Source organism: Calliphora vicina, chromosome 1, assembly GCF_958450345.1.
Source record: "Calliphora vicina chromosome 1, idCalVici1.1, whole genome shotgun sequence".
Lineage (NCBI taxonomy): Eukaryota > Metazoa > Arthropoda > Insecta > Diptera > Calliphoridae > Calliphora > Calliphora vicina.
In genome coordinates, this window is record NC_088780.1 from 163,571,838 (window position 1) to 163,592,928 (window position 21,091).

Consider the following 21,091-nt stretch of genomic DNA (forward strand, 5'->3'; position numbering starts at 1 on the left):
TAAAAAATTATTTTTATAAACGGATAATGTCTTATTTCTGGAGGACATTTATATGGGGGCTATGTGAAATACATGGACAACCAGCCAGATAGACGTACGGAAGGACATCGTTAAATCGACTCAAAAATAAAAATTATTTTGTAAAAAATTGCAATGGATTTTGGAGCATTCAAAATGTATGTAGAATCTACATTGTAGATTAACATCTGAATTAATTCGGCATAATCAATTTAAATAGAATTATCAAAAAACCTTACAATGATTTGTTATATTAAAGACTGAGCCAATTAAAAAAAAACTTGTTGTTGCAATTATATCATTGGGACTCAAAATTCCATGACTTTTCCTATGTTTGTTAGTTTCTCATCCATTGTTTCGTCTACCGATATATGTACATGCCACTCAAAAAAGGAATGTAACGTCTATAATATAGACGTTAAATTCTATAATATAGACGTCTATAATATAAACTTTAAATACAGACTCTATATCCACATTAAATCAAGCATTTATTGGAGAGTGGAATCAAATTTCTGCAGAAACGACAAAAAAATTAACATTGTCAATGCAAGTTATTGAGATTTTAATTTAAAAAGAGAAAATTTCTTAAACATTTTTTTGTGAAAAAAATTTTACAAAAAAAACATTTTTTTTTGATGAATAGAAGAATTCGGGGTAAAAATATTTTTACGATTTTGACCAATTGTAGGTCAGACTTACTAAGGTGTTATACATATACGCCGTTTTAAAGGTCTTTGAAATATCCATATTGTCTATGTTATAATTAGAGTTTTTCACGGGAATTCCCGGGATGAGAAATCTCAGTATTTTCAATCCCGAAAACCCGGTAAATTGTGCAAGAATTCCCAGGAATTATTTTTCTTAGTTTTATTTGATGTTTTTTTGAACATAACTTTCTTTAAAAGATGCTTAAAGCTCTAAAATAGATGCAAAAGAATCATACAACAAAAAAGATGGGTTTACTTCAAGTTTTAATTAACATCTTTACTTAATTTTTGATTTAATAAGCTAAATATTGCCAATTCAATATTAAAAAATAAAAATAAAAATTTTATTTTTTGGGAATTAACAGAATTAATTGTAGTCTGACGAAGGTAGAACAAAATATAATGGAAATTGAAGCCATTCCGATACAAATGACAAATGGTGACAGGTTTGTATATAATATAACCAAAATTATAAATCGAGTCAGTTTATCTCTTTATATTAAATTTTTATTGTTTTTTTATTTATATTTTAAACCAAAGACATTTTCTAGATTTTTAAAGAAGTCTACATTCTTAAAATTGAATAATTTGTTCTAGGCGGGAATTACCGGGGTCCAGGGAAATTTCAAAATTAATACCGATTTCCCGGGAAATGAAAAACTCTAGTGATAAATCAGCAGAATGTATCATAAATGTTTAATTTGAACTGAAGCTTTTAAGAATGCACTGGAAACAGTGTTGAAAGCTTTGACTGTAAAACGTACGTACAAATTGATTTTTTAATCAAACAAAACAATATTTACACTACTTAATAAAAACAACACTTGTAGTAATCTGGCATCCACCCCTTCATAACAAAACGAAACAACAAAAACACCTGTATAACAGTTTCTAGAAACTAAACAGAGACAACAGCATAATAAAATAAGACAAAAATAGTCAATTGTGAACGTAAATCGATAAAGCTAGAACGGGGTGGTTGATGGAATTTTCCTGAACATTCTGTGCATGTGGTAGTGAACACGTACGCCACGGGTATAAATACGACCACACAGCGACCAGGAAAATCATTCGTAAAGAAAAAGTCAACTGGTGTGTGCCTCCAAGGAAAATAAAGTGAAAAAGTTTAAAGTGTAAATAATTGAAATAAATAGTGAAGAAAGTTAAAAAAGTGTTTTTTTTGTGTAAAAGAAAAGTGTGTGAGCCATTATTAAAAAAATGGCTTTGCGTTGCAAATTATTGCGAAATGAGCATTTTTGCTCCACAAATAGTAGGCTGAAATGATAGACCAGCTGGAAGGAAAATGCAGTAGAGCATTATGAAATTGAAAGGAGAAATTTGCTGGTGCAAGGAAGATTTTTGCTGCAGAGTTTTTAGTCAGAAAGAAAATACAAATGGGCTGAAATTTGCTGAAGAGGTTTTTCCAAGCCGAGAAAATGATGAGGTTGCTTTCTAAGAAAGATATTTTAAAGGACCAACGTTGAGACATCCACTACTGGGTGTATATAAGAAAGTTTTTTCTCCACGATCCCGTAGAGATTTTCCCTACCAAGAGGTCTTTTAATGAGGAGTGTATATATATAGAGCAGGGTAATAGAGTTGTGTGCTCCGGAAGCCTCTACTGACTAGGTAAATTTAAAACAAATTGCCAAAAAAGCGTAAGCATTTTTCTTAGATTTTAAGTTTTCTATTTATTACGTATATATATGTATTTTATGGTATCTATCATATATATTTTTTCTAGAAAATTTATATGTAACTGCGCAATTTACAGCCACTATTTTACAGAAATTAATTGATTTTTCAACCAAATGATTCATATACTTTTTTTTGCTTGAAAAATATCTGTATACTTGAATATTTTTGTTTGTTTACTGTTATACATATTATTGTGTATCTATATCTGTCTCTATTGCGCACATTACAAATGCGCTGTAATTTCTGGTTTAACATTGAATTTTTACTTATATATCTTGTAAACGCGTATATGATATTTTATTTATGGAAAATTTTTCATCTTGATAATTATTTTAAACATATGTTTTGCGAGAATTTCATGAGATTATGAAAATAGTTTACAATTATTTTGATATATTTCTTATTAATTTATAATTTCATAAGTCTTGGAAAATAGTTTTTAAATATTTTCTCAGTAAAATCTTCTTACAGCCAGCTGTTCATTTGATAAAAAGTTTATTTATTTTAAAAATGTTAATATATTTCGAAATATTAAAAGAACTCTAAAGATGTTATTTCTTTTTAAGTAAAAATCTACTTACAATTATTTAATTATTCCATAATTTCTTTTGTTTTAAAAACAATTTAATTTCCTTTAAAGGAATTATAATAAATTCTAGAAATTTCCTTATTTTTCTATTAATTTCTCATATAAATTTTCATACCCCCTGCTGTGCCCCCTTGATTAGAAAAAAATGTAACTGCGCAATTTACATTTCCCCACTGTTATTCGCTACACCCTTTGTTTACTTGTTATATTTAGTACAACAACACTGAATATTCTCTTCTGCTTTCTATATTTCTTTAAACATTTCAATCAAAGATGTTTTCAAAATTATTTCCTGTTTTATTAAATTTCACTTATTCTAAATTCAAATAGTTATTTCCTGTGTAGTGTTTGTCTATTCTATTTTATCAAATACAATTAAATTTACTCCTCCCTTCATTGTTTTCTATTTGTTATACATAAAAATGTTGAATACAGAATTTTTCTCTACATTTATAATGTTATGGTCCCCTGCTGTTGATAAAAGCCTAAACCACGTATAATGTAAAGTTTACATTTAATTCTAAACTATAACATTTGTACAAAACAACTGTAAACGTAGAGTGTAAATAAACTGTTAACATATTGCCCCTCTCTGTTTTTATACATCGATTTCATCACATTCTCCAACAACACAACACACTCATACGTGTTGTTTACATTTTGCTGTTCTCCTCCATAATAAATTCAAAAGTATAACAAAAACAACTGTATAAGTACAGAGAGTAAATTTAATTGTTCTCCATATCCCCCTTTTCTTTTATACAGAAACCAAGGCGAATTTATTACAAGGTGTTGTCGATTCTACAGCTAGCACAACATTTACAAAAACCACTTGTAATTTGCTTACATATGTATGGGCTATCAATGTCTGCCTGTTGTTTTTGTTTCTTTTACGTTTGTTGTGGTTTTCGCCGCAACACTTGTAAATTTGAAAGCTCAAATAACTAAAGAAAACAATCAGCTGTGCTGCAGAGACCTGAAGCGGCGGCGGCTCATAGCCGGCTATCAGCCGACTAAAGCATAATTATTAATTTTTAAATTCGCCTTGGACCCAAACGTATACAATACTTTCGCTTCAACTGCTACTAACAGCTGCGGTTAAATATATGTATGTATATTCCAAGGCGAATTAAATATAATACAGTGAATTCGCCTTGGTATATTCAGAGTAGTCCAATCAGTTTTTATTTTTATGTAGCATGTAAAGTACGAAAATGTATAATAAACATGCGAACTGATTGAGTTACGTTTGTTTCACCCTTGCGTAGTGTCAGTTGCAGTTGTAGCAAAAGTATTGTATGTGTTTGGGCCTTGTCCCCCTATCTCTATAATTGACATACATTTATCATAACCATTAATGACTAACAATTTTGTCATAACGAATACTACCTATACCTGATAATTTGTTTATCTTGATTTTGATGTTTAAAATGACAACAATTTATCAGATATAGACATAGAGTAATAGGTTGAGCAGGTTTATTTACCAACTATTCTAAAATGTCTGGCCCTCGCCCTCCTCTCCTATCTTTTATATTACTGTATTCCAATAACATAGTGTCACACATTTTTGTCCCCCTTTTTATTATTATAACTTTTTTTTATGAAAACTAATCTTATTTAAGCTTTAATTTATTACCAAAAAATAAAAATAAAACTAAAATTATTTATTTTATATAAGTTACCATTAATTTTTTTAAAAAACTTACAAAAACTTTCTTTTTTTTAAACCATTTAGCAAATTTTATATCTCTTTGGGCGGCCTTATTCTCATAAAACATTAAAAGATTTTGTTTGCTAAGTCAGTCTCGCCCTAGTCTCTCGTATCTCGTTTAAAATCCAAAAATTAACAACAGAAATACAAATTACAACGATACAAGCCAATAACATATAAAAAATCGTAGAATAAAAAAAGGTAAAAAATAACCACCAATCAACAACATTTCCCTAAGCGAAATTTGTACAGAAAAAAATAAGCGATCAGATACAGAAAATGTATTGAAAAAGCCCTCTTTTTAAGCGAATAAAAAAGCGAAATTATACCCAATAAAACTTAAAAGACAGAAATGCCAAAAAATAATAAAGCTCAGTAAACAGAACGAGAAGACAGACAGGCAGGCAGGTCGGCACAAATAAATAAATGTTTGTAAAGAGAAAATCAGGCAGGCAGAGTATGTAAGACCGTGCGTTCCGTTCGTTCGTACACTAAAAGTCAGTCATAATATCATACGATGATGATAACGAAAGAGAAGACTACTACTTCCTAGACCATAAATCAGCGGCCAAAATATATACCTCTATGTTATATGTATATGTATGTTTTAAGACAAACAATTTAACAAAAGCGCCCAAAAATGGTTTTTTTTTACAAATCACTCACATTTAAAACATCATCATTAAATACTATTATTTTGTTTTTTAAAATAATGTTTATATAAATAGAAAACAAAAGCGTTATTTTCACAAAAAAAAGAAGAAAAAAGGGCCAGTGTTAGTTAGTGTCTATACACTTGAATACACTTAAAAACCCTAAAAAAATATTTCCAAAAAAAAAAATTAAAAAAAAAATAACTGAAAATACGCTAAAATTAATAACACCAACCAATTTAAGTTGTAAGGTTTTTTAAATCATTCTAAGATTTTTAACCACCAAAAACTCATCTATTCTAAGCTTTTTTTGTAGATTTTATTAAAAAATAATTGTTTTCTTAATTTATAAGCATTAGTTTTGATGTTTTTCATTTTCTGTTGTTTTTAATACCACATAAATACAAAAGAAACAAAATTCTGTTTTTGTTTTTCCAAACAAAATTGTTGAAAAAAAATTTATAAATTTAACAAAAAAAAAGATAAAAAAAAATTTAAAACAAGCTAAAGATATTTAATAAAATTTGAATAATTTTTTCTATACCACCTTGAAAACGTTTTTTCTTATAATTAAAAAAAAATATACAAAAAATAAACTGCCATAATTTTGAGTTTTAAACACTTAACGAGGCAGTTTAGATTTAATATTTTAATTTTACAGCGAAAATCAAACTAATATATTACAAAGTGAGTAGATTTTTTACATTTATATAACATTACACATTCTATTATATATGAAAGAGGGGGGTTAATTTTAAAATAAATTTAATATAAATCAAATCAACGAAATTTTATATTAAAAATAAAACTATAAAATAAGTAAAATACATAATAAACAAAATTAAAAGAAGAGGGCATAAATATTAATAAAACGCGAAGAACGAATAAAAGAAAATATTTATAAAATGGCGAATTCCATTACTGATAATACAAACATTTACACATAAAAACAAAACGAAAAAGAGGGTGTGAAAGCAAAAAACATACTTACATACTCTATAAAATTAAGAAGCGTTCATATTATAAATCAGTATAAAATTAAAATACCTACTTAAACTTATTTAATACCTACCTATAAATACAATAATTAAGCGAAAATAATGAACGAAAGGGGTTAATACTTGATAAAAATGCGATGCGTTCTGAAATATAATAAATATAAATGGCCAACAATGCGTTAAATAATTGAAAATCTTTTGAAATTTTAAAATGTATAAAATTGATATCATTATAGATTTGCGTTAAGAAAATGCGTGTTAAATAATAAGCGACAAATACAGAATTTAAATAAAATGATATACATAAATCTAAAATTGAAACAATAGCGGGGATATTAAACGAGCAATAGTAAAGAAACGATTTATAAACTAATTTTGGAATGAAAAAAAGAGATATTTTAAATATTTTTAGGAAAAAATAGTAAATTGTAGAGTCCGAAGGGTTTTCCAGTCTGAAATCGAATCTAATATTCGGACAAAAAGTCATTATTCGACCTAATCCGAAACTTTTCAAATTTGCAAAAAAAAAAAATTATTCGATATCGAGTAAAATTTATCGTAATTTCCTTATTTGAGATTACGGCATTCAATATTGTACAAATTTAATACATTTTATTATAATTTCGATATCGAAATAATTTTTCAATACGATAGCTCGCTGAATTCATCATGAATGCGGCTTATTTTAAGGTGTCCTGAACTGAGAAGTTCTTTTTTTTTAGTTCAGTTCAGTTTTTAAACATTGATTATGAAAGGTTCTTTCATTAAGCACATCCTCTCTTTAAATTTAAATAAAACGAAGTGAAAATTTTTTATTATTTATTTTGAAAGTACTCATACTCATGAAATATAACATTGTGCAAATGTACGCCGAAGTTTCACTTCGAAATGTCTAATTTTCCATGACTGGCTCATAAATTAGTCTGGAATGGGTAATGTTACCTTTGACGGCTGCTGTGTTTTGTGGCTTATTCCCATAGACATGTGCCCTGTGAAATACCTACAAGGAAGTCTGATGGGGTCAAATCGCACGATCTCGATGGGCAGTTCATATCAACTCCACCTGAGATGACCATGCCCTCAAATCGGTCTTGGAGAATGTTCAATGTGTCTTATGACACATTGTTGAAACCACCATGTTGGTAATCATCGCCGTTGCTGGCGATATCCTGACTAGCCTCGTTCTCAACGAAATATGGACCGCCAGACTAACAGTGAATTTTTCGGGATGAAAGCTCTTCGATATCATGTGGATTCGTATCTTCCCAAATTAGAAAATTTTGTTTGTTGACGAACCCATTCATGTGCCTTATGGCATAAGATAATTTGTTGATGAAAATTAGGGTCAGTTTCCAACTGCTTTAGACCCATTAAATTGTTGAACGCTATAACCGTGCATGGTTAACTTCAAAACAAGCTGAAGAAATGACAGCCAATTAGACATATGCATGAATCCGCTATCAACTATCAAAATTCGGAAAAAACTATTGGAAAATAGTTCAAAATTTGTTTCTACTTAAAAATTCAATAATCTTTGTTTTTCCTTTATAAAAGTTTCGGTATTCGGCCAAATTTTGACCGAATATTAGGCGGTTTTTTGCCTAAACCGATACAGAATATTCGCTTGGACTCTACAAATTTAGAAGTAAACCGTATAATTTTGGTAAACCGTAATAATTCAGATTTAAAATTAAAAATATATAAAAGAGTTAAAGTTAGAAAAAGCTAAGCGTAAAATAAAGCGAAATTTCAAATTATGCGAATATTAGAGATACAATTTAAGAGATACAATTAAAAAAGCGTGGAAAAATAAAAAAGAAACGTAAATAAGAAGAGCGTCAATAATAAAACATGAAATGTTGTTGTGTTAGTTTTCAAATTTCAAAAAAGAGTCATAAACTAAAATTAAGGATAAATTAGAGCTCAGGAAAAATAGTTAATGTTAAAAAATACGACCAATTTAGATTAAAATGTTTAAAAAGTTCTTGAAATTACAAAATAAGCGTATTATAGAGCGACAGTAACACAAGTTCGAAGAGAAAAGCGCAAATTGGTCTATAAATAAGACCAAGTAAAGCGTCAACGTTCTTTTTTTAAATTTAAAAGATAATCCTAACTCAAAAGTAAAGCGTTCGACCGTTTTCAAATTCAAATTTTATAAAAAATCTGCGGACTGCGGAAATTACAAATATATATAAAAAAAAATACAAATAACACGTCAATTAAAGCGTCAAAAATAAAAATTTAGGGGATTACAATTAAAAAGATAGCGTCAGAAATAAAATACAAAATAAAAATTAAAAAAAACCTCCAGAAATTACAAATTTAATAAAAAAAAAATATTTAAATAACACGTTAATTACAGGGTCAAAAATACAAATTTAAGGGATTACAATTAAAAAGCGTAAAAAATAAATCATAAGCGGCAAGAGCATCAAAAATAAAGTAGGAAATTTTGCGTTCGTTATTAAATTTAAATTTTAAAAATAGCGAAAGAAATTAGAAATAAAAACATAGATTGGAGAGTCTATAACACAATTAAAATAAATTTAAAAATTAAGCATAAAATATAGCTTATAAAGTAAAACGTAAGCATTTTGCGTACGTTTTCAAAATTAAAAAAAAAAAAGTTTAACACAATTTTCGACCGTTTTCAAATTGAAATTTTATAATAAAAACCTCCAGAAATTACAATTACAATTTAAAAAAATACAAAAAATACAAATTTAACTGCACAAATAAAAAGCGTAAAAATAAAATATAAACCAAGAGCGTCAAAAATAAAGTACGCAAATTCGCGTCCGTTTTCAAATACAAATTTTATAAAAAAACCTCTATAAATTACAAATTAAATTAAAAAATATAAATAACACGTCAATTAAAGGTTCAAAAATACAAATTTAAGGGATTACAATTAAAAAGCGTAAAAAATAAATCATATAAGCGCAAGAGCGTCAAAAATAAAGTAGGAAATTTTGCGTCCGTTTTCAAAATTTAAAAAAAAAAGTTTAACACAATTTTCGACCGTTTTCAACTTAAAATTTTATAAAAAAAAACCTCCAGAAATTACAATGAAATTAAAAAAAAAAATACAAAAAATAAGTCAAAAATACAAATTTAACTGCACAAATAAAAAGCGTAAAATAAAATATAAACCAAGAGCGTCAAAAATAAAGTACGCAATTTCGCGTCCGTTTTCAAATACAAATTTTATTAAAAAAACCTCTAGAAATTACAAATTAAATTAAAAAATATAAATAACACGTCAATTACAGCGTCATAAATACAAATTTAAGGGATTACAATTAAAAAGCGTAAAAAATAAATCATATAAGCGCAAGAGCGTCAAAAATAAAGTAGAAAATTTTGCGTCCGTTTTCAAATTTAAATTTTAAAAATAGGGAAAGAAATTAGAAATAAAAAATATAAATTAGAGCGTCAATAAAACCATTAAAATAAATTTAAAATATTAAAGCTCCAAAAGTAAAGCGTAAACATTTCCGTTTTAGTGTTCTAAAAAGGGTCAGAAAATACAAATTAAATTAAAATAACACGTCAATTAACAGCAGCGTCAGAAATACAAAACTAAGGGACTGTTAAAGAAAGCGACTCAAATTAAAAATAAAGAAAGAGTAAACAACAAAAGCGTCAAAAATAAAGCATGAAATTTTGCTACAGTTTTCAAATTTATTTAAAATTTTAAAAAATAGCTATAGAAATTAGAAATATAACTATAATTAGAGCGACATTAACATAAATTTAAAAATCGAGCCTTAAAAAAAAGTAGAGCGTAAATATTGTCAGAAATTACAAATTAAATTAAAAAAAATTTAAGTAACACGTCAATTACAGAGTATGAAATACAAAACAAAGGGATTATTAAAGTAAGCGGCACAAATTAAGAATAAAGAAAGAGTAAACAACAAAAGCGTCAAAAATAAAGCAAATTTAAATTAAAATTTTAAAAAATAGCGATACAAATTAGAAATAAAACTATAATTAGAGCGGCAATAACAAACACAATTAAAATAAATTTAAAAATTGAGCTTAAAATATAGCTTCCAAAAAAGCAAAGCGTAAACATTTTGCGTCCGTTTTAGAATTCCAAAAAAGGGTCAGAAATTACAAATTAAAATAACACGTCAATTACAGCAGCGTCCGAAATACAAAACTAAATCTAGAATAAAGCGTAAACAACAAAAGCGTCAAAAATAAAATTTTGAAATTTTTCTTCAGTTTTCAAATTTAAATTAAAATTTTAAAAATAGCGGTAGAAATTAGAAATAAAACTTTAATTAAAGCGGCAATAACAAATTATAAAGATTAAAACAAATAAATTTAAATTAGAGCGTCAGAAGTAGAGCGTAAATTTTAAGCCAGTTTTTCAAAATTAAATTTAAATTTTACAATATATAAAGGGTCTGAAGTTAAATAATAAAAAAACCATGGGAAAATAAGCCAGTCACGATTTTTTAGTTTTAAACAAAATTTTAACTGTGTTCATAAAATCAGAAACTTGCGATAAATCTGAAAACTATTTTTTTAAATTCTCAATATTATATTTACAAGTAGGTCTTGTTAAAAGCTTACGTCTTCTGCTAATCAACTCAAGTTACAAAACGTAGTTCTTTATAATTTTAGCCAGTATGATGTAATTGTGGTTATGCTTACGTTATTTAAAATACGCATGAACATGAGTTCCAAAACTTATTTAATTTCTTACATAGTGAACGTATAAAATAATTAGTACAACAATAGCTTACGTCTGTAAATAAGCTTTTCTTTTTTAAAACAAATAATGATTTAATATGATATGTGATTTTAGCATAGCTATATTTATATAAAATAATATAACATAAATAATAACGTAAGAATATAACTACGTAATCAAATACTTAATTTATGATTAAGGTTCCATTAATAAATTATGAATAAACTTTCATATCCAGACATTTCTCAGTTAGATAATAACTTACATCTTATAATTATGGATTTTATACATATAAATATTATCTATTGATATCTGCGTAATATGTATTTCATTACGTTACGTAAGACCTTGTAAAGGTGTATGTTTTAAATGAAGATTATTTTTAATAGATTCTTATGAAATTATTAAAATTATACCAGCAATTTAATAGGTATGAGTATTGCAATTTTCTAAATGTATTTTACATTACGTCACGTAACCTTTAATAATTATTTTATGAAGTTTATCATAAATTAAAACTAAAATTATATACAACAGCCTATTTATATATTAAAACTGCTTATGTCGATAAATTTACATAGTAAACCAAGTTAATTTATTAAAAATTTATTTCAAAAATCATAAATAATAAAAGTTCATCTACATATATTTCTCAGTTGGTTAATAACTTACGTCTTATAATCAGATTCTAATAAAAATTATTATCTATTGATATCGGCGGAATATGTATTTCATTACGTTACGTAAAATCTTCAATTATCTTTATCATACAAAATTATACCTATAAAACAGCGTATTTTTATACTATGTAATATAACTATTTAATAGTTAATTTATTAAACAAGGATTGAAACAAAAAGTTAGATAATCTTTCATATTCAGATATTCTTCAAATACAAAATAACTCTTACTTCCTTAAATTGGGATTTTTAAATATGAATATTCTTATGAAAATATTAAAATTATACTAGCAATTTAATACCTATGAATAATTGAAATTTGCTAAATGTATTTTACATTACGTCACGTAACCTTTAATAGTTATTCTATGAAGTTTATCATAAATTAAAACTAAATGTATATACAATTGCGTATTGATAAATTAAAATTTTATAAAATAACTCCAAAAATTACAATTAAATTAAAAAAATACAAAAAATACATCAATTACAGCGTCAACAAATACAAATTTAATTAAACAATTAAAAAGCGTAAAAAATTAAATTTAAACCTTAACCAAGAGCGTCAAAAATAAAGTACGAAATATCGCGTCCGTTTTCAAATTCCAATTTCATAAAAAAACCTCTAGAAATTACAAATTAAATTAAAAAATAATAAATAACACGTCATTTACAGCGTCAAAAATACAAATTTATGGGATTACAATTAAAACACATAAAAAATAAATCATATAAGCGCAAGAGCGTCAAAAATAAATTAGGATATTTTGCGTCCGTTTTCAAATTTAAATTTTAAAAAGAAATTAGAAATAAAAAACATAAATTAGAACGTCAATAACACCATTAAAATATATTTAAAAATTAAGCGTAAATATTAGAGCTTCAAAAGGGTCAGAAATTACAAATTAACTTAAAATAACACGTCAATTACAGCAGCGTCCGAAATACAAAACTAAGGGATTTTAAAGAAAAGCGGCTGAAATTAAGAATAAAGCGTCAAAAATAAAGCATGTAATTTTTTGAGTTTTCAAATTTAAATAAAAATTTTAAAAATAGCGATAGAAATTTGAAATAAAACTATAATTAACACAATTGAAATAAATTTAAAAATTGAGCTTGAAATAGAGCTTCCAAAAAAGTAAAAGTAAATATTAAAATTATGAATAATTGAAATTTGCTAAATGTATTTTACATTACGTCACGTAACCTTTAATAGTTATTCTATGAAGTATATCATAAATTAAAACTAAAATTATATGCAATTACGTATTGACGATATTCTCAAACTGTTTACATCGGTAAATTTACATAATAAATCGATTTAATTTATTAAAAAGGGATTCTAGAAATCATAATTCATATTCAAACATTCTTCAGTTAGGTAATAACTTACGTCTTTAGATTCTTATAAAACTATTAAAAATATGCAAGTTGATATCTCCGGAATTTGTATTTCATTACGTTACGTAACACCTATTATGTTTATCATAAACAATTATATACAACAGCGTATTTTATATACTAAAATAGTTTACTTATATAAATATACTAGTCAAAGGAGTTCATTTTTTAAAAAAATCAGTTTAAAAATCGAAACAATAAGTTGATAATGATTACGTTACGTAATATCTTCTATTATTTTATATACAAATATAGCTTGTATTAATTATTCTACTAAACCCAGTTAATTTATTTAAAATCGTAATAATTAGTAAATAACTAGAGTTATTACTCAGCTAATCTTCCGATACTTAATAACTTATGCCTTAAAATATTAAAAATATCACGTAATATTAAATATTCTTTGAAGTTTAGCATAAATTTATACACAACAGCAGCATATTTATTTATTAAAATAGCTTAGTTATGCCTTAAAATTCAGTTATATACAAGTAATAACTATTTTTCATTACGTCATGTTATCTATATTTGACTATTAAATAGTTTTACTGAAATACGTAAATATTCCTTATATTTGTAAAACTAATTTTTACAAATTGTATATATGGATAGGTATAACACAGTGTATGAACTTAATAAAAGTTTAGAATTTCATCATCAGAAACATTTTGAGATGTTATGTTAGCTTCTAAATAACATATTTGACTTGGTCAATTAGAATCTCATAAGTAGGTTTTAACTCAAATCAAAACAATTGCATTTTTACTTTAATCAAGATTAGTTTATTATATAAAGTATGAACAAATAAATGAAAACATAAAAAAACCTCCCCATTCCAAGGTTTTTGGTGGAGTAGGGTGGTTAGTTTACTAACCACCGTGGCGGTTGGCATTAAAAATAATTATGATAAAAATTTTCGTTTCGATTTGATTTCGTTTGACGAAATTTTCTGACCAAACAAAAGAAATAGCAAAGTAACACTGAATTCGATGAACAATAAACATTCTGTGCTTTTTTTTATTGAATGCGTGAAAGTCTCTTAAAGAGATTTACAATATTTTCAAATTAATATATTTATCCTGACAGCAAAGTTTTGCAAAAAAAAACATAAACGATGATTTCAAAAAATATAATTGTTTAGCAAAATGTTAATAGATAACAACCCAGCAAAAAATGGTGCTTCCTCGGAAGCAGGTTTGTAAGGTTTGAAATATTACATGATTTTTATATGGGATTCCTCGCGTAGAGGCTCTGCATAAGGAATCCAAAATAAGCATATTTCACAGCTTTAAAATTAACCTGATTTCATCGAATTAAATATGTGCAAACAATTGTGCACATAGATTTTAGGGCTGCTGAGAAGCAATAAAATCTTACAGACCCAGTGATTGCCTAACAAGAAGCGCTGATTTTTTCTATGTTCTCCACCGCCTATACGAATAGATCAATGTATGCCTTCTAAAATCATTTTTGTAAGGCAATAATTTTACGATGCAATTAATGTAGCAGTAGAAGATGCAGTAATCATATTTATTGCTTCCAAATCCAGAATATTTTTTGCTGGGAATAAACTAGGTTTTAAAGACAATAGAAAAAAGGTGGTTAGTAAAGTGACCACTAAACCGCAAAGAGTTAAATAAATTAGATCGCTTACAAAGGGAGACTAATATTTAACTAACATTGACGTAATAGTATAGTATTACGTCACGTATTGTTTTTATTATCATATCGCCGATGCATATATTCCATTAAAAAGCATATAAATACGATAGTTTATATTAACAATTTAAAGCAGTTTAAACCTGAAGCATAATTAGGTGTATAAGCCTTTCAAAGTATGTTATTTAGAGTTACTTCTAATAAGTTATCTTAACGTAACCATTATGTTTTATAGCATTACGTGACATATTATTTCAAGGATTTATTTAAATTTTATACACCTTCTTATAAATACGATATTATTAAAATGCTTAATAAGATTAAATGCTTAATAATCGTATGCAGTTTTAGGATTATTTTATTTATTGTTACGTCAACTAAGATCCCTTAAGTATTTTATACTTTAAACAGATCCAGATCTCTTACAATAAATTACTAATAATTTCATATAAATTTCAGGTATTAGTGTTTCAAACACGAAACATTTATTAATTTCTTCTACATAATTACCGTATTATTAATACCAATCAGAAATGTTTTAAATTTGATTTTGAATTGAATCGTTAGCATTCTTAAACTGAATGATTAAGAAACGAGCTCCTCGTAAACCTCTACGTTATGTAAACGCAACTCAAACTGTTTAATCTCATACAAATAGAATTTAATGGCTGACAAAGTCTCTTTAAAAACCCTGAGTTGTTAAAACTCTATGAAATTCAAGTATAATTTCAGGCATTTCCCTTACATTTATACGAAAAGTAAGCACTTTAGAAATGTATTTTAAAGGTTAAAATTTGATTTTGTTAAAAATCGTTGCCGATCTTAACTTCGAAATATTAAGAAACGACCCCTGCGTTACGTAAAATTACATAAAAAAATATTCTCAAACAAAAAATAAAATTTTTACATTTGATTTTCACAAATCGTTAAAATTTTAAAATGTATAACAAAACCAATAACCATCCATATATGTAAACTGACCAAATCAATAAAAAAATTACATCTTCCGTTACGTTATTATATTATTATTGTGTTAAAAAATTCATTAATTCCCTTTTAATTAAAATCATTACCATTCGAAAATAATGAAATATAAAAAAATACGTTCCTGCGTTAAAAATGAAAGCAACTAAAATTCAAATAGTATTAAAATGCTTAATAAGATTAAATGCTTAATAATCGTATGCAGTTTTAAGATTATTTTATTTATTGTTACGTCAACTAAGATCCCTTAAGTATTTTATACTTTAAACAGATCCAGATCTCTTACAATAAATTACTAATAATTTCATATAAATTTCATCTAAATACCTAAACTTTATATTTTATTGTATTACTTCACGTATTATTTCATTTATACTTCTTTAGAATTGTTATTAACAAAACATTTATGTTATTTCGGCAAATGAAATTAAGTTTCAAATAATTTAATTAATTTTATTGGATTCTTTACGTAACGTAACGAATTTTAACTTATTTTATGCAAGACAAGATAATTACAAATTATATTTTAAATTATAATAACGAAGGCAATCAGCCCTTTGTAGTGAATAAATAACACTAGAATTTCTGGCGGGAACCGAACCCGCAACCCTCTTACTAGACAATTTAGTTTTGAAAAAAAACCTTTGAAATACATGAGAATAATATAAAATTATTATCAATTGCAATAATTTTTATTTGCATTATTTACGATAACTTATGTTAAAAACTTTAATATAATTCTTTACAAAATTCAATAGTTGTTGATTTTAGCGGTATAACGAATCTCACTTTAACGAAAATCCCATATAACGTACAACCCAATTTTATATAACGAAAGTTTAAAAAATTTTGTACTCGATATAACGAATGTTGAGAAAAATCAAACAAAATCAAATGTACGATCAAATTTTAATATCAAGCTCTATCAAGAAGTGCTCAAAATATCCACCCCTATCGCCAATCAAAATTTCACATTTTTCGTTCATAAACTTTGTTCACGTGAAAAAATTCCCCATGTTGTGAAATTTTTATATGAAATTTTGTAAACAATAAACAGCTGCTACGAACAAAATCAACTATTGTGAATGAAAAGTTTAGGGGAATATCACGATAGCAATTTTCCCTTCGAGGGAAATGAATATTTCATGGGAACATAAATTTCACATGTTTTTCACGATAGAGGTGATCGTCGATCTCTACAGAAAGATGCGTACCTATTCCCTGGTGAAAAAGGAAATAAGCATTTTGTCGTTATGTAAAATACATTGTATAAATTTCGTTGGCTAAGACATTCCTATTAAAACTAAAAACTTAATAAAGAAAATCTCTGAAACTCTTATGTCTTTACAAGAAAAGTAGACACTAAAACACCATGAACAAATTACATTCATTAAATCTAAATTATATAAACAAAATATATAGTTTTTCCTTAAAGAAAAAAACATGTTTTAATAATTTTTTAAATTTGATTTTCATAAATCGCTAAAATTTTAAAATATATGACCCCAAAACGAAATAATTTTACCAACTGAAACCTCAGAATTTAAAAAAACGTTTAACATTTATTTAAAACAATACGTTATTACGTTATATTATAATTGAAATAATTTTCAATCAAAAATGTTTTAAAAAGTTATAAATTTAATTTTTAATTAAACAGTGAAAGATTAGGAAACTAGCTCCTCGTAAACCTCTACGTGACGTAAACTTGCTTGCAAATTATTTAATCTCAGAAATACAATACAATTCAACGGCAGACAAATTCTCTACTTAAAACAACTGAGTTAAAACTTACATTTGTACAAAATAAGCACTTTAAAAATTTATTAAAATCGTTACCGGTCTTGAACCTTAAACTGCGTTACGTAAAATTACATAAACAAAATTTATCCTACAACAAATGAAAGACGCAAATGTTTTAACAATTTTTTAAATTTGATTTTCACAAATCGTTAAAATTTTAAAATGTATGACAAAACCAAACAAGTTTCAATAACCAACGACATACAAACCTAATAAACCTAATAAAATCAATAAAAAATCGTCATTCATTAATTCCTTATACATTAAAGAATTAAAAATAAAGTAGCATTCCGAAATTTATATCTCTAACGTTACATATTATGTATGTCAAAGTCGAAAAATTCATTAATAGCAATCGAAAATGTTTTTAAAAAAAGTTTATATTTAAAATCGTTAGCAGCTAAACATTGAAATATTAAGAAACTAGCTCCTTGTAAACCCTAACGTTACGTTAACTTACCTGAAACTGTTTAATCTCATATTGAATTCAATGAAGGACTAATTCTCAACCCTGAGTTATTAACTCAATCAAATTAAAGCATGATTAAAGAAGGCATTTACCTACCTTCCCCTTACATTTATACAAAAAGTAAGCACTTTAGAAATGTCTTTAAAAGGTTCAAATTTTATTTTGTTAAAAATCGTTGGCATTCTTAACTCTGAAATATTAAGAAACAACCCCTGCTTTATGTAAAATTACATCAACAAATATATTCCAACAAAAACTAAAATTTTTTAAATTTGATTTTTATAAATCGTTAAAATTTTAAAATGTATAACAAAACCAATAACCATCCATATATGTAAACTGACCAAATCAATAAAAAAAATTACATCTTACGTTACGTTATTATACTATTAATGTGTTAAAAAATTCATTAATTCCCTTTTAATTAAAATCATTACCATTCGAAAACAATGAAATATAAAAATACGTTCCTGCGTTAAAAGTTAAAGCAACTAAACTATTGAAATAAAACAAAATTATCTGTTACGTTGTTAAAATTAAATTATCTCTAAAATTATTGCCTCTTACGTTAGGTATTAGTATGTCAAACACGCAAAATTTATTAATTTCTTCTACATTATTAACGTATTATTAATACCAATCAGGAATGTTTTAAATTTGATTTTAATTTAAAATCATTAGCATTCTTAAACAGTGAATGATTAAGAAACTAGCTCCTAGTAAACCTCTACGTTACGTAAACCCACCTCACGGTTTAATCTCATATAGATAGAATTCAATGACTGACAAATCAGCCACTTAAAAAAAACATGAGTTGTTAAAACTCAATGAAATTTAAGTATCATTTCAGGCACTTCCCTTACATTTATACGAAAAGTAAGCACTTTAGAAATGTATTTTAAAGGTTAAAATTTGATTTTGTTAAAAATCGTTGCCGATCTTAACTCCGTGCGTTATGTAAAATTACATAAAAAAATATTCTCAAACAAAAAATAAAATTTTTTAAATTTGATTTTCACAAATCGTTAAAATTTTAAAATGTATAACAAAACCAATAACCATCCATATATGTAAACTGACCAAATCAATAAAAAAAATTACATCTTACGTTACGTTATTATACTATTAATGTGTTAAAAAAATTCATTAATTCCCTTTTAATTAAAATCATTACCAATTCGAAAACAATGAAATATTAAAATACGTTCCTGCGTTAAAAGTTAAAGCAACTAAACTATTGAAATAAAACAAAATTATCTGTTACGTTGTTAAAATTAAATTATCTCTAAAATTATTGCCTCTTACGTTAGGTATTAGTGTTTCAAACACGAACAATTTATTAATTTCTTCTACATAATTAACGTATTATTAATACCAATCAGAAATGTTTTAAATTTGATTTTTATTTAAAATCGTTAGCGTTCTTAAACAGTGAATGATTAAGAAACGAAATCCTCGTAAGCCTCTACGTTACGTAAACGCACCTCAAACTGTTTAATCTCATATAAATAGAATTCAATGGCTGACAAATTATCTACTTAAAAAAACCCTGAGTTGTTAAAACTCAATGAAATTCAAGTATAATTTCAGGCACTTCCCTTACATTTATACGAAAAGTAAGCACTTTAGAAATGTATTTTAAAGGTTAAAATTTGATTTTGTTAAAAATCGTTGCCGATAAGAAAAGACCCCTGCGTTACGTAAAATTACATAAAAAAATATTCCAAACAAAAAATAAAATTTTTTAAATTTGATTTTCACAAATCGTTAAAATTTTAAAAAGTATGACAAAACCGAACAAGTTCCAATAACAATATATATAAACTGGTCAAATCAATAAAAAAATTACCTCTTCCTTTACGTTATTATATTATTAGGTTAAAGTCGAAAAATTCATTAATTCCCTTATACAGATTTCATTTTTGATTTTATTTAAAATCATAACCTTTCTAAAACAATGAAATATAAAACCTATGTCCCTGCGTTAAAAGTTAAAACAACAAAACTAATGAAATAAAACCAAATGCGTTACGTAAAATTTAAAAAAAAATAAAAGACGGGAACATATTTCAATAATTGTATGTCAAAACTAAACAAGTTTTAATGACCATATAAACTAATAAAAAAAATAAAGAATTATCTCTTTACGTGTCAAACTCGGAAAATTCATTAATTCCCTTATACATTAAAGTATTGAAAATAAAGTACCATTCAGATTTAATTTTATTAAAAAAAATCATTAGCGTCCTAAAACAATTAAATATAAAATTACGTCCTTACGTTACGTAAACTTACCTCAAACTGTTTAATCTCATATATATATAATTCAATCAAATTAAAGTATGTCTTAAAAACGTTCAAATTTGTTTTTGTTTAAAATCGTTAAGAACGCTTAACTCTGAAAGATTAAGAAACGACGACCCCTCCCCTGCGTTACGTAAAATAATAATAAAAAATGTTCTCCAACAAAAAATAAAAGACGCAAATGTTTTAACAATTTTTTAAATTTGATTTTCACAAATCGTTAAAATTTTAAAATGTATGACAAAAAACAATCATCGATACTGATAAAATCAATAGAAAATTATCATTTACTAATTCCTTACATTACATTAAATTATAAGTACCATTCAGAAATGTTTAGCTTTGATTTTATTTAAAATCTAAAAACTATGAACGTTAAAAGTTAAAGCAACTACTATACTAATGAAATAATATTAAAATTATCTTACGTTACGTTATTAAAATTATATTATTGTATCTTACGTTACATATCAATATGTCAAACTTCAAAAATTCATTAATTACTTGTTACCATTACTTAAACAGTAAAATATTAAGAAACAATCTACTCGTTAAACCCTACGTCATCAAACTGTTTAATCTCAGACAAATCCTCCTCTACTTAAAAGAAAACACTAATAAAATTAAAACATGATTAATGAAGGCGGCATATACCTTCCCTTCCCTTTACATTTATTTTACTCTGAAATACATATTAAGA

General features: G+C 25.8%; 1 long non-coding RNA gene across 1 annotated transcript; it reads left to right on the top strand.

The window, feature by feature from the left end:
* Positions 1–1,683: 1,683 nt before the first annotated feature.
* On the top strand, positions 1,684–5,937 carry LOC135964308 (uncharacterized). The gene is made up of 2 exons (XR_010576873.1): positions 1,684–2,357; positions 4,754–5,937. It is a non-coding gene; the product is annotated as an uncharacterized LOC135964308 (long non-coding RNA).
* The last annotated feature ends 15,154 nt before the right edge of the window (positions 5,938–21,091 follow it).